Below are 13,031 nucleotides of genomic sequence, written 5' to 3' on the forward strand. Positions count from 1 at the left end.
AGGTTCAAGTGATTCTCCTGCCTCAGGCTCCCAAGTAGCTAGGATTATAGGCGCCCACCACCACGCCCGGCTAATTTTTTTTTATATATATAGTTTTAGTAGAGACGGGGTTTCACTATGTTGACCAGGCTGGTCTTGAACTCCTGACCTCATGATCTGCCCACCTCTGCCTCCCAAGGTTCTGGGATTACAGGTGTGAGCCACCGTGCCTGGGCCCTTTTCTTTTTTTTTAAATTGAGACAGGGTCTCACTCTGTCACCTAGGCTGAAGTGCAGTGGTGCAATCACGGCTTACTGTAGTCTTGACCTCCCAGGCTGAAGTGATCCTCCCACCTTAGCCTCCTGAGTAGCCGGGACTACAGGTGTGCACCACCACTTGCAGCTAAATTTGGTATTTTTTTTGCAAAGACAGGGTTTTGCCGTGTTGCCCAGGCTGGTCTTAAACTCTTGGGCTCAAGTGATCTGCCCACCTCGGCCCCCGGAAGTGCTGGGACTACAGGTGTGAGCCCCCACGCCTGGCCACTTCCCTTTTAAGACAGCCACATTGCCATCACCACACTCCAAAAAAGCATAGAAAATATTTTCTTAATAGCACATTGCCAGTCTATATTCACATCTGATTATCCCATAATATACGTTTGTTTTTTTCTCAAGACGACGTCTTGCTCTGTCGCCCAGCCTGGAGTGCAATGGCGCGATCTCGGCTTACTGCAACCTCCGCCTCCTGGGTTCAAGTGATTCTCGTGCCTCAGCCTCCTGAGTAGCTGGGATTACAGGTGCCCACCACCATGCCTGGCTAATTTTTTGTATTTTTAGTACAGATGGGGTTTCACCATGTTGGGCCAGGCTGGTCTTGAACTCCTGACCTGAGATGATCCGCCTGCCTCAGCCTCCCAAAGTGCTGGGATTACAGGCGTGAGCCACCGCGCCCGGCCTTTTTTTTTTTTTTTTTTTTTTTTTATACTTTAAGTTCTGGGATGCATGTGCAGAATGTGCAGTTTTGTTACATCGGTATACATGTGCCATGGTGGTTTGCTGCACCTATCAACCTGTTATCTAGGTTTTAAGCCCCATATGCATTAGGTATTTGTCCTAATGCTCTCCCTCCCCTTGCCCAGTTTCCTTTTTTTAAAGTTATTTTATTTGAATAAGGATCCAAACAAGTTCCATACACTGCATTTAGTTATTGTGTCCCTTAAATCACTTTTTTTTTTTTTTAGTTAGACAAACAGCTTTATTTGAAAGATGTGGTCAGCCAAGTCCCCCTCCAACCCCAAGGTCCTGGCAGCATTGGCCTCAGGCGTGGGAGGACCCGTGTCCTGGGTGGAGAGCTTTAAATCACTTTCACTGTGTGGGTTCCTTTTTCTCTAAATTGTTTTGTTGAAGCAGCTTGGTCATTTGTTCAGTAGAGTTTCCCACAGTCTGGATTTTGCTGGTTGCATCTCTATACAGTATTTGTTAAATTTTAAACGTCTATTGTATTTATTTGATCTTTTAATGTTACCAAGGGAATCTCATGATTGTAGTTATATGCCTCAAGAAGTAAGTAGTGAAAGCATTTAAGCAAAGGAAAACAGTCTTTGGGTATGGTAAACAATAAACGAATAGGCCCTTTGGTGTTCTCTGGAGTTTATCAGGGACCCTGCACTGGTGGAAGATACCAGCCACACCCAGGCAAATAAAAGGACCCTTTTTCTTTCTTTTCTTTTTTTTTTTTATATTTTTTTTGAGACGGAGTTTTGCCCTTGTTGCCCAGGCTGGAGTGCAGTGGCATGATCTTGGCTCACCGCAACCCCCGCCTCCTGGGTTCAAGCGATTTTCCTGCCTCAGCCTCCCAAGAGGCTGGGATTATAGGCATGCGCCACCATGCCGGGCTAATTTTGTATTTTTAGTAGAGACGGGGTTTCTCCATGTTGGTCAGGCTGGTCTTGAACTCCTGACCTCAGATGATCCGCCCGCCTCAGCTTCCCAAAGTGCTGGGATTACAGGCATGAGTCACCACGCCCAGCCAAGCCCCTTTTTCTAGTAGTTTGATGCCAGAAAGAAGCATCACCTATTCATCTTTCAGCAAGTCTTGACTATATATGGGATGTAAAGCATTCATTAAAGAGCTGTGCACATCAAAATTATCAAATGTTAGGCAAATCTTCCTACCTTGGCTGCTTTCTGGCAGGAAGACAGTGAAAGGTGACAGTTGTGCAGGCAGGTCCTGTTGTTGGGAAGCAGGACAGGAGCAGCCTTTTCCTTCTGCCTTTGCCCCTGGCTCTCTCCTCCGCCTCAACGCCCTTGACCTTCTGAAACTTTTTTCATCATTGTACACTTAACGTCTAGCACATAGGCTGGCACGTGTTTATTTATCTAAACATCTGTTTATTAAGCACTACTGTGCCCAGCACTGAGCCAGGGAGGCCCTAAGACTGCCAAGGTGGATAAAAACAGACATCGTCCCTGTCCTCCTTAAGAAGGCCTAATTTGGGCAAATAGTCACAAAAACATGTAAAATGTGTTCTTTGCTTGCTGAGACTGGGTCTCTCTCTCACCCAAGCTGGAGTGCAGTGGCATAATTATAGCTCACTGCAGCCTCAAACTCCTGGGCTCAAGCAATTCTCCCATTTCAGCCTCCTGAGTAGCTGGGACTACAGATGCATGCCACCGTGCCCAGCTAATTTTTTTTCTTTTAGATTGAGTCTCACTGTTTCCCAGGCTGGAGTGCAGTGGCGCCATGTCGACTCACTGCAGCCTCCACCTCCCAGGTTCAAGCAATTCTCCTGCCCCAGCCTCCTTAGTAGCTGGGATTACAGGCACACACCACCATGTGTGGCTAATTTTTGTATTTTTAGTAGAAACAGAGTTTTGCCATGTTGGCCAGCTAGTCTCCAACTCCTGACCTTAGGTGATCCACCTGCCTCTGCTTCCCAAAGGGCTGGGATTACAGGTGTGAGCCACAGTGCCCTGCCCCCAGCTGACTTTTTTTTTTTTTTTTTGGTTGGTGGGGTACGGAGTTTTGCTCTGTCACCCAGGCTAGAGTGCAGTGGTGCAATCGCGGCTCACTGCAACCTCCGCCTCCCAAGTTCAAGTGATTCTGCTGCCTCAGCCTGCCGAGTAGCTGGGACGACAGGCACTTGCCACCATGCCTGGCTAATTTTTTGTATTTTTAGTAGAGACTGGTTTCACCATGTTGGCCAGGCTGGTCTCGAACTCCTGACCTCAGGTGATCCATCCACCTCAGCCTCCCAAGGTGCTAGGATTACAGGCATGAGCCACCATGCCTGGCCTGATTTTTAAATGTTTTTGTAGAGACAGGGTCTTGCTGTGTTGCCCAGTCTGGTCTTGAACTCTTGGCTTCAAGGGATCCTCCTGCCTCGGCCTTCCAAAGTGCTGGGATTACAGGCATGAGCTACTACACTTGGCCAATCATTGCTATAAAAGAAAGAGTTACAAGGAGCCCACTAGTGGTGGGGGTTGCCTTGTTGGGATGGTCATGGAAAGCTTCGGAGGGGGTTGAGCTGAACGGGAAAGCGTGAGTAGGAATTAACAAGAGAGAAGACATAAAGCACGTAAGGGTCCTGGAAAAGCTGGAGGAAATGGCACTTAAAACACAGGTGCAAGGAGTAGTTATAGATAGGAGGAGGGACATCCTCTCTATTGCACTGTTGTTTGAACTTGTTTGTTTTTTTTGAGACGGGGTCTCACTCTGTCACCAAGGCTGGAGTGCGGTGGCACGACCTTGGCTCAGTGCAACCCCCGCCTCCCGGGTTCAAGTGATTCTCCTTCCTCAGCCTCCTGAGTAGCTGGGATTACAGGTGTGCGCCACCACACCCAGCTAATTTTTGTATTTTTAGTAGAGATGGGGTTTCACCATGTTGGCCAGGCTGGTCTTGAACTCCTGACCTTAGGTGATCTGCCCGCCTCAGCTTCCCAAAGTGCTGGGATTACAGGCATGAGCCCCTACACTTCATGGGAAGGCATGAGCACTTCCCAAAGTGCTGGGATTACAGGCATGAGCCACTACACTTCATGGGAAGGCATGAGCACTTCCCAAAGTGCTGGGATTACAGGCCGTGTTTGAAGTTTTTAATGAGAATTTGCTAACATACAGAAACTTTTTTTTTTTTTTTGAGACGGAGTCTTGCTCTGTTGCCCAGGCTGGAGTGTAGTGGCACAATCTGGGCTCACTGCAAGCTCCACCTCCCGAGTTCATGCCATTCTCCTGTCTCAGCCTCCCGAGTAGCTGGGACTACAGGCGCCCGCCACCACGCCTGGCTAATTTTTTTGTATTTTTAGTAGAGACGGGGTTTCACTGTGTTAGCCAGGATGGTCTGGATCTCCTGACCTTGTGATCCGCCCATCTCGGCCTCCCAAAGTGCTGGGATTACAGGTGTGAGCCACCGTGCCATACATAGACTTTTTGACGTCAACTCATAGTAACAGATGTGTCATAATTGAAACAGATGTTTTAAGAAACAATAAATACTCTTACTATGTGCAGTGGACCCTATTTTCTATTCTATTTATTGCATTTAAAATGTGCTGATCAAGGCTGGGCATGGCAGTTCATGCCTGTAATGCCAGCACTTTGGAAGGCTGGGGCAAAAGGATTGCTTGAGGCTAAGAGTTTGAGACCAGCCTGGGCAACATAGTGAGACCCTGTCTCTACAAAAAAATGTTTTAAAAAATTGTCTGGGCATGGTGGCATGCACCTATAGTTGCAGCTATTCAGGAGGCTGAGGTAGGAAGCTCGCTTGATCCCAGGAGTTGGAGCTGCAGTGAGCCATGATCGTGCCACTGCACTTCAGCCTGGGCAACAAAACGAGACCCTGTCTCTAAACAAAAGCAAAAACAGCTGATCAAGACCTCCCTAAGTTAAACTGCAATTTTAAAATGCCGCATCAGCATTTCTTTATAGAAAAGGAAAAGGGGAGTACAGGTGCAGGAAAATGTATGGTAGTTGGTAGATGACTCTGATAGTTTCTGCGTCCTCTATAAAGCAGACAGTGAGGTCTCATGCTGAGTATGAGGAGAAAAGGGTGGAGGTAGGGGGTCTGGAAAGTGTGCAGAAGGTTTGAAAACCCTGGGGGAATAGGGAGAGTATGTTGTCCAGAGAAATGGGGCTGGGTATGGTGTGGATGTTGAGCAAATACTTGGAGAATGAAGTTGGGAATGAATGAGAGCTTCCCAGGTGGGGCAATCTAAGCAGGAGACCAGCTCAAGAGAAGACAATGGGATTTGGGGCAGGTCAGAGGAGAAAAGCTCATGTGAAGAGCCTACTCCTCAGGAGGTGGGGTATCCCTGGAAGGTGGTGTCTCTGAAGAGTCTGGGCTTGACTCCTGCAGCCCCTCATGCATTTCCTATAAAACTCTTTAGAAGTGAACACCATTCTCCCCAAGACCCTCACTGCCTGTCAGCAGATGACCGTACCTACTCTTCACAGAAAAGAGATGGCCAGATAGGACCTCCACATGCCTCCCCTCTCACTTCTAACTTATCTGTGAAGACCCACCTCTTTGTCTCTCTCCTTCTCACTCAGGGCAAAGCTCCCACCAGGGTTCTCTGTCCTCTCCCTTCCATTGCCTGGGACCTCGAGCCACCAGTCACCTCTTTCTTTTTTTTTTTTTTTTGAGATGGAGTCTTGCTCTGTTGCCCAGGCTGGAGTGCAATGGCGTGATCTCAGCTCACTGCAACCTCCGCCTCCTGGGTTCAAGCGATTCTCCTGCTTCAGCATCCCAAGTAGCTGGGATTACAGGTGCACGCCGCCACGCCCGGCTAATTTTTTTTTGTATTTTAGTAGAGATAGGGTTTCACCGTGTTGCCCAGGTTGGTCTTGAACTCCTGAGCTCAGGCAATCCACCCGTCTCGGCCTCCCAAAGTGTTAGGATTACAGGCGTGAGCCACCGCGCCCGGCCCAGTCACCTCTTTCTTCAGGATTTTTAATCTCTCTTTTCTTTGGCATCTCCTCTCACAAGCAAGTTTCCTCAACTTAAAACAATTTACCTTTTGTCCTATCATCCACCCAAGTGATGTTCTAACTTTCTTCCCCTAACAATAGACTTTTAAAACAATAGTCTACATTTGCTGTGTCCAGTTTCTCAATCGTCATTCCCTCCTTAGCCACTTATCGGACTTCTGCCCCTGCCATTGTATTTGAAACGGAAATTGCCCTATTCCCATTCCTTCCTAATTTTCAAATGCATTGCTCTTTGTAGCCCTAAGTATTTGATTACCCCTTCTTCTCACAGCAGGAGTTTATCTCCCTGGTTCTTTCTTGGTTCTTTATTCATCCCTGATAAACTTCTCTGTGTCCATCCCTTAAATATAAGTGAGGCCAGAATTCTATTTCTTTTCTTGTTCCTCTCACCTCCTTTGGCAAGCTTACCTTCTCCCAGGGTGCCAAGTCCTGTTCATGTGCTGATTGACTCTCAGATCCCCAGCTCCTCCCTCTGCCTCTCTCTTGAGCCCAGACCTGATCTTCCAACTGCTTTCTAGATGTTTCCATGTAACTATCCACTATCCCAAACACCTCATGTTTAGGATGGCCCAAAATGAGGTTCTTATTGCCCCAGAGATCTTTTTTTTTTCTATACGTAAGTCTGAGTTACTGATTGTTGGGTAACAACTCACCCCAAAACTTACTGCTTACTGGCTTACACAGCCATAATTTCTCACAATTCTGTGGGTTCAACTGGTACTGGAGCCTCCAAGATGGCTTCACTCACACATCTGGGGCCTTGGTGCTGGCTGTGGGATGGGGCACCTGGCTTTTTCTCCCCATGTGCACATGCTTGCGCTGTCTCTCGCTTGGCTCTCGCGCGCGCTCTCTCTCTCTTTCTCTCTCTCTCTCTCTCCCTCTCCCCCTCTCCCCCCTCCCCCCTCTCTCCCTCTCCCCCTCTCCCCCCCCTCCCCCACCCTCCCTCTCTCCCTCTCTCTTTGAGCTCTTGTTATTCAGTAGTGGAGTTCAAGCTTCTTTTCACAGTGGCTGGCTTCCAAGGGGGCAAAAGCAGATGCCACCAGGCCTCCTGTGGCTTTGGCTGGAATTGGTACAGTGACACTTCTATTGCATTCATATGGTCAGAGTATATCACAAAGCCAGCCCAGCTTCAAGGGAAGGAGAAATGGACTGCTTTTTTTGATGGATGGAGCAAGAGTCACTTAGAGGGATGGAAAGAACTGTTGGCAGCCATCTTTGTGCAGATAATCTACCATGCTCTATATAAATAGTTTTTTTTTAACTCTTTTTTTTTTTTGAGATGGAGTCTCCCTCTGTCACCCAGGCTGGAGTGCAATGGAGCAATCTCAGCTCACTGCAAGCTCCGCCTCCCAGGTTCACCCCATTCTCCTGCCTCAGCCTCCTGAGTAGCTGAGACTATAGGCGCCTGCCACAATGCCCCAGCTAATTTTTTGTATTTTTACTAGAGACGGGGTTTCACCCTGTTAGCCAGGATGGTCTCGATCTCCTGACTTCGTGATCCACCTGCCTCGGCCTCCCATAGTGCTGGGATTACAGGCTCTGGCCACCATGCCCGGCTAATTTTTGTATTTTTCGTAGAGATGGGGTTTTGCCATGTTGGCCAGAAAGATCTCGAACTCCTGGCCTCAAGTGATCTGTCTGCCTCGGCCTCCCAAATTGCTGGGATTACAGGCATGAGCCACCGCACCCAGCCTGTTAACTCTTATGTGGCATTTGCTATGTGCCAGGAAATGGCTATTTACATGTTTTACCACATTGAATCTTCACAACATCCCTGTGATGTACATACTACTATTATTCTCATTTAACAGATGAAGAACTGAAGTGAAGCTGACTTCCCCAGGCCTGAGAGCTAGCTAAGTCGTAGAGTTAAGATTTGTACGTGGTCTTAGCCAAAAGGCCAAGAAGCAACTAGAGCTAAGATTTGAATGGAGGCAGTCTGGCTCCTGAGTTCAGGCTTCTGACACTGCCTGTGTAATCATGAGACTACATCTGACCATGCTCATGACACCAAATCCATAGTCTTCCAAACGGGGGATCAGAGCCAACCACAGCACCTCCTTCTCTCTCACTGGTCCACCCAGTCGACAAATACTGTTAATGCTCTCTGATCTCTCTCTCTGTCTCTCTGGCCTGGCTCCCTCTCTTCAGGTTTGGCTCCTTCCTCATCTTCTTCTCCCTGGGCTGTTGTTACAGTTTCCCATCTGGTCTCGTTACCCTTGGGCTTCCCTGAATCCCCCAGTTCTCTATACTGTAGCCAGTTATTGCCCTAAAATGCAAGCCGATTGTGTCACTTAAAACCTCTGCTGGCTCTCTATTGTCTCATACAGTTCAGACTCCTTAGTGTGAATGCTGGGCCTCTTGCATCTGGCCTGCGGTGTACCTCACCAGCCTCATGTCCCACCAGCGCCCTACTCCAGCCACACCAAGGTCTGCTGTCATCCAGCACACTGTGTCTGTTCACTTCCATGTATTCGTGCTGCACTTTTTAAGGCACTTTGCCAGATGGTGCAGGTGTATTGGTGAACACACAGACTGGGCTCCCTCAGAGCTCAGAAGCTAAGTAAGAGATACAGATAATTACAATGTGGTATGATTTACACTACAATGGAAATCTCGAGTGCTGAAATTATACAGAGTAACCTATCTCACACCAGGAGAATCAGGACTATCTTTTGGGAAATATAAGCTGGGTCCTTATGACGGAGTGGGGGTCCAAAAAAAAGAAAAAAGAAAAAAGAATTGAGTGGCATCTATCCAGGTGAAGGGTGAAAGCAGAGTCACATATTCATTCTTTCTTTCTGCAGGTATTTATGGAGTACCCACTATGTTCTAGGCACTTTTCTAGGTGTTGGGACTACAGCAGTGAATGAGAGAGACCAAAAAGTCTCTGCCTTCTGGCCAGGAGGCTAGGAGAGCTCCAGTGCTTCCAGCAACAGACAGGTCATGTGCAACAAACCTGGACATGAGACAGAGACGTGTCAGGCTAAAGCAATGTTCTCAACCCTAGCTGCTCATTGATATCTCGTGGAGGCTTTACAGCATCCTAATGCCCCTTGAGTAAATCTGAATCTCTGGGAGTGGGGCCTTGGCATCAGTATTTCTTAAAGCTCCCCAGGTGGTTCTCATGGGCAACCAGGGTTATAAGCCACTGTGTCAGGAACTGAAGCACTTCAAAGCTGGAAGTGGAGATCAGAGATGAGGTTAGAGAGGTGAGCAGGGGCCAGCCCACCAAGGGCTTTGTAAATCCTGTTAGGAAGTTTCAGCTTAATCTTGAAGGCACTGGAGCTGCCAAAGGGCTTAAGCAGGATGATGAGAGCATCACATTATTTTTCCTTTTTTCCCCCTTTAACAAGGATCAGTCTGGATGCTCTGTGTGAAGTGGATTTACATGGACAAAAATAAACAGATGTTAGTTTGGAGGCCATTGCAGGAGGCAGAGAGAAATGGCATTGGGCTGCGATGATGGGAGTAAAGATAGAGGAAAGAAGGGGGAGTGTCTGAGAGATTTGGAAGGAGACTAGACAGGACTCAGTGATTAACTGGAAGCAAGAGTTGTAGAAGGTTCCAGTTTGTGGAACTGGGTCTGTGGTGATCTTGGTGCCTGACAGAGTGAACCTGGAGGAGAAGGTTTGGAGCGAGCTGGTAGGTCCCTTTACACATGCTGCTTACTCCTGGGTTCCTCTGTGATCCTATGCCTCATCTTCTCTGCATAACAAGGCACTTGCCTCCTACAAGATCTGTTTTATAAATTCCTCCTCTTCTGGGAAGCCTATCTGGGTTTCGCCCTCTGTTGGTTCTGGTTAGATGATTATGAGTGTGTGAAGTCAGTATCTGTTTACAGGTATCTCTTCTGCAGCTTGAGCTTCTCCAAGCAAGGATGTGTTTTATTCCATGCTGTGTCCCTCACACAGCACCTGGGACACAGGAGGTACACAGTAAGTGCTTGTTAAAGAGATGATTTATGGCCAGGTGTGGTGGCTTAACCCTGTAATCCCAGCACTTTGGGAGGCCGGGGTGGGTGGATCACTTGAGGTCAGGAGTTCGAGACCGGCCTGACTAACATGGTGAAAGCCCGTCTGTACTAAAAATGCAAAAATTAGCCAGGCATGATGGTGCACACCTGTAATCCCAGCTACTCAGGAGGCTGAGGCAGGAGAATCACTGAACCTGGGAGGCGGAGGTTGCGGTGAGCTGAGGTTGCGGTGAGCTGAGATTGCACCATTGCACTCCAGCCTGGGCAACAAGAGCAAAACTCCATCTCAAAACAAAAAAAAAATTGGGAGGCCGAGGCACGCGGATCACCTGAGGTCAGGAGTTCGAGACCAGCCTGACCAACATGAAGAAATCCCATCTCTACTACTAAAAAAAAAAAAAAAAAAAAAAAAAAGAAGTGGGTCAGGGGACTTGTTCTCATTTCTAGAGTAAGGGAAAGGAGTCCAGGGGCAAGGGATATTTGCTGAGCTGATCAGGAAAGAGTCCTAGTTAAAGAGGTAGGTGCCTTAGCTGTTGACTCTAAGAGAGAGTAATATATTGTCAGCTGTATAAATTGCCTTTTGAATGTGGTTTCAACATTATTATTATTATTACTATTATTATTATTATTAGAGGCAAGGTCTTGCTATGTTGCCCAGGCTGGTCTCGAACTCCTGGGCTCAAGCAATCTGCTCATCTCAGCCTCCCAGAGAGCTGGGATTACAGGCATGAGCCACTGTGTCCGACTGCTTTTAAATTACTTTCTTGTCAAAAGGTACATAAGACCAGGCTTGGGGCTCCCATCTATAATCCCAGCAATTTGGGAGGTAGAGGCAGGTGGATCACTTGACGCCAGGAGTTGGAGACCAGCCTAGCCAACATGGCGAAACCCGATCTCTACCAAAAGTACTAAAATTAGCTGGGCATGCTGGCTGGCGCCTGTAATCCCAGCTACTTGGGAGGCTGAGGCACGAGAATTGCTTGAACCTGGGAGGTGGAGGTTGCAGTCAGCCGAGATCACGCCACTGCATTTCAGCCTGGGTGATAGAGTGAGACTCTGTCTCAAATAAAAAAAAAGGTACTTAAATCTCTTAAAACTTTTCTGCACCTGTTCTCTCATGTCTCTTCCTATCAGTGAGATGTAGTGGTGCTAATAAGTGAACAGATCTGAGTTTAAATTCTGATTAGTTGATAGGGCACGGTGGCTCACGCCCGTAATCCCAGCAGTTTGGGAGGCTGAGGCTGGCGGATCACCTGAGGCCAGGAGTTCGAGACCAGCCTGGCCAATGTGGTGAAACCCCCATCTCTACTAAAAGTAGAAAAATTAGCTGGGCATGGTGGCACGCACCTGTAATCCCAGCTACTTGGGAGGTGGAGGATCACTTGAACTTGGGAGGTGGAGGTTGCAGTGAGCTGAGGTTGCACCACTGCAATCCAGCCTGGGCAGCAGAGCTGGAGTGCAATAAATAAATAAATAAATAAATTCTGATTAGTTGTGCAATACTAGCTCTGTGACATTGGAAATGATATTTAACCTCTCTGAGCTTGGTTTCTTTCAACTACAAAGTGCAGATAAAGAAATATATACTTCTTTCATCTGTTGCATGAGATAATTTTTAAAAAGAAAGAAATATTTACTTCTTGGCTGGGCACAGTGGCTCATACTTGTAGTCCCAGAACTTTGGGAGGCTGAGGCAGGAGGATCACTTGAGCCCAGGAGTTCAAGACCAGCCTGGACAACATGGTGAGACCCTGCCATCTCTATAAAAAATACCAAAAAAAATAGCGAGACATGGTGGCACAGGCCTGTAGTCCTAGCTACACAGAAGGCTGAGATCGGAGGATGACTTGAGCCCAGGAGGTCGAGGCTTCAGCGAGCCATGATTGCACCACTGCACTCTATCCTGGGTGACCTTGTCTCAAAAAAAAAAAAAGAAAAGAAATACGTACTTCTTTCAGGATTATCGTGATGTTAAATAAAGTGCTTACAGTATGGAAAAGTACCAAGTATTGGTCCAGGCCTACAGTAGCTCCTCAAAAATGCCAGGTCCTTCTGCCTTCCAGTCACCACGACCTTTTATACTTTTGTTCTTTTGCAGTTCCCAGTCCTTAAGGTCAGTGGTGGAGCCGAATTTGCTTTGTACTCTATGACTTTCTTGGAAAGGGCCCTTTATTGATTCCCTTATGAATAGGTCTCTGGCCTTTCTGCAATGCTGGGGAATAGTTGGGCAGAATTTACATGTAAATAATGCCAGGAAAAAACAAAACAAAAAGGCCCCAAAGAATCCTAGAAAGACAGAGCTGGGCAAACTCTGAGGGTTCCTTTAATGCCAGGACAAAATTTAACTGGCTTGTAATGAAAGGAAAAGATAAAGATATATAGTGATTTCAATGACAGTTTTAAAAACTTTTTTTAAAGCATTTCTTTTATGAAAGCTTCGCTATCTGTGAAATCTTCACTTTTGGGAACCACTAATCTAATCTTATCTCACTTTACAGATAAGGGCATGTAAAACACTTGCGTGTTATGTAATATTAGTGGTATATGAGGTGTCTTCACAAAGGCTAAGTATTTAATTGTAAGTTCCTGGAGGGATGTGCTTGTGTCTCCTATTTTTTACACCCCATAATCCCAGTTTATGGCATCATGCCTGGCATGTGAGGCACCCAATAATTATCTAGCTGGGTGTGGTAGACACACCTATAATCCCAGCACTTATTCCTTGAGCCTAGGAGTTCAAGACCAGCCTGGGCAACAATGATACTTCGTCTCTACTAACAGTAAAATAACTTAAGCCGGGTGTGGTGGTACACGCCTGTAGTCGCAGCTACCCAGGTGACTGAGGCAGAGGATTGCTTGAGCCTGGGAGGTCGAGGCTGCTGTGAGCCGTGATCATACCCACTGCACTCCAGCTTGGGTAACAGAGTGAGACTCTGTCTCAAAAAAAAAGAAAAAAATCTATTGAATGAATAAATGAAATAGCCTGGCACTCTTGAACCTTAGATTGTAATGATATTTATTCTTACTGATAGAGCTAGTAAACTCCTCGAGGGAGCCTCTGCCTTTTATTGCCCAGTAGAACAGATTCTCT

At 47.1% G+C, this 13,031-nt stretch overlaps 1 protein-coding gene across 4 annotated transcripts in view; it reads left to right on the top strand.

Annotated features, from left to right (window-relative positions):
- The window catches only part of BICRAL (BICRA like chromatin remodeling complex associated protein), a 121,629-nt gene that overhangs the window by 3,601 nt on the left and 104,997 nt on the right, over positions 1-13,031 (top strand). Inside the window, exon 1 of one of the 4 annotated variants that reach the window (XM_024357216.3) lies at positions 7,448-9,902. The exons of the other annotated variants lie outside the window; for them this stretch is intronic. The gene's annotated coding sequence lies outside the window, so the exon portion shown is untranslated. Of the gene's footprint in view, positions 1-7,447; positions 9,903-13,031 lie in introns of those variants that run through there. 4 annotated transcript variants of the gene reach the window in all.

Source organism: Pan troglodytes, chromosome 5 (genome assembly GCF_028858775.2).
Source record: "Pan troglodytes isolate AG18354 chromosome 5, NHGRI_mPanTro3-v2.0_pri, whole genome shotgun sequence".
NCBI classification, from domain to species: Eukaryota; Metazoa; Chordata; class Mammalia; order Primates; family Hominidae; genus Pan; species Pan troglodytes.